This window comes from Hylaeus volcanicus, chromosome 6 (genome assembly GCF_026283585.1).
Source record: "Hylaeus volcanicus isolate JK05 chromosome 6, UHH_iyHylVolc1.0_haploid, whole genome shotgun sequence".
Classification (NCBI taxonomy): domain Eukaryota; kingdom Metazoa; phylum Arthropoda; class Insecta; order Hymenoptera; family Colletidae; genus Hylaeus; species Hylaeus volcanicus.
In genome coordinates this window covers 3,126,394-3,128,390 of record NC_071981.1, presented here as the reverse complement: position 1 = coordinate 3,128,390, position 1,997 = coordinate 3,126,394, and the positions used below count along the sequence as shown (strand labels likewise).

Sequence of the window (1,997 nt, the reverse complement as noted above, 5' to 3'; positions counted from 1 at the left end):
CCTAGACGAATATAGGATGTCCAATATTAGAAAATGAATCGTAAATAGAGAATGGAGTTTTTAGTAGATACGTCTGCAATAGAGAATAAACTGTTTGACGTGTCTGTCCGTTTCCACTACCTGTGCTTATCCATATGCATCGACGAATATGGATGTCCTATATTAGAATATGGATCGTAAATAAAGAATGTAATTTTTAAATACGTCCACGAATAATTTTTAGTAGGTACGTCTGCTTTCGAGAACGATATGTCTGACGCGTCTGTCCAGTGCTGTCCGTTTCTACTTGCTGTGCTATCCATAAGCATCGACGAATATGGATGTCCTATATCAGAATATGGATCGTAAATAAAGAATGTAATTTTTAAATACGTCCACGAATAATTTTTAGCAGGTACGTCTGCTTTCGAGAACGATATGTCTGACGCGTCTGTCCAGTGCTGTCCGTTTCTACTTGCTGTGCTATCCATAAGCATCGGCGAATATGGATGTCCTATATTAGAAAATGAATCGTAAATAAAGAATAGAATTTTTAGTAGATACGTCTGTATTAGAGAACAGTGTGCCTGGCGTGTCTGTCCTACTTCGAAATATCGATGACGATATAATGTTACCCGTTCTGGCTGTAACTAGCTACAAATTCAATCTTTTTTTGGTACTTTACCATAATCTACATTACATTATTAAAATAAATTATGTTAAATAGTTTGTTGACGGTTTTATATCTCTAAATTTTGTGAACATTCGTTATTTTTATTTCTTCGATCTTAGACAATTTCAGTGGTGCATTTAAGGTGCGAAACATATTTACATAATTTTCACAAGAAGTTTCACGAAGTTCCTAAATTATTCATGAATACAAATAGAAATTTGTAACGTTTCCATGGCGACAATATGGAACTCAACGTATGAGTACAGATTGTGCGTTCACGAATAGCGCACTGGCTGTGAGAATATGATTTTTAAAAGCAGCAATTGTTATACACACAGTAATATTCGTAACAAATATATCCAATGAAAATACATTTACTATAATTCCTACTAATCGTAAATTACATTGTAATATTATTCCACATTACTGTTCTTTCTCCAAACGCGTTTTCTTTAAAGCCCCCAGGAAATACCATTTCGCCATCAATTATTTCACCGGCTACGCCAAAAGCAAGAAAAGAAAATCCAATTCTTATCAGTCCATTATTTTTATCGTGCCGCGAATAAATTCTGGGCCATTGTGCAGATGGAAAGCAAGATAGAACAATATGAATACGAACACCCAGATACACCCAGCACGACGCACCCGCGCGCTATGTATGGAAGTTGCAATAACATCAGCCCAGAGATCGTTACTCGAATCGAATTCATTGATATTTTTCCCTCTCGTGGTTGGGTGATGGACGGCGGCGTTCCCTTTTTTCCCTCTCTCTCTTTCTCCCGCCATGTACGCGAATCGTTTATTTCAATTTCATTAACCGCTCGACAAAATAAACTAGAATTTAATTTATTCGAGCATCGGTCGTTCGAATGGAAACGGGAAATGCGTGCGAGACGTGATAAAATGTATTAAAAGCAGAGAGAGAGCACTGGAAAAATTGGATCCTCGACGGGAAGTGGATTGCACTGGCGCGCGTCATCATTGTAGCGACGGGATCGATTCATTGGCATACTCGTTATGATTTCAGGTGTTTAAACAGCTATCGAAATGCAAACAGTACTCGTTATCGATACGTATCAATTTACAGGTAATTATTTCAGGTGTCAAATTAGGTCAAATAAGGCCAAATGAATAAATGTTGCCATTAGTGTCGGTGATATGTATATATGATCATTTTCCAGAAGTAGATTTATGATTTAGAATATTGATAACTACGGGTTATTAAATACATATTTTGATTAGTCAAACTGTGCATATATTAACGTGACATGCATGATGTAAAATTATATTATATATTCTATTTATTAATTGTATTTATAATCATATCTAATAATCATTTCAATGA

The 1,997-nt window shown here is 35.8% G+C and overlaps 1 protein-coding gene across 1 annotated transcript in view; it reads right to left on the bottom strand.

Annotated features, from left to right (window-relative positions):
* LOC128878330 (uncharacterized) overlaps positions 1-1,997 on the bottom strand; it is a 107,203-nt gene that overhangs the window by 10,618 nt on the left and 94,588 nt on the right. The gene's annotated exons all lie outside the window — the stretch shown is intronic.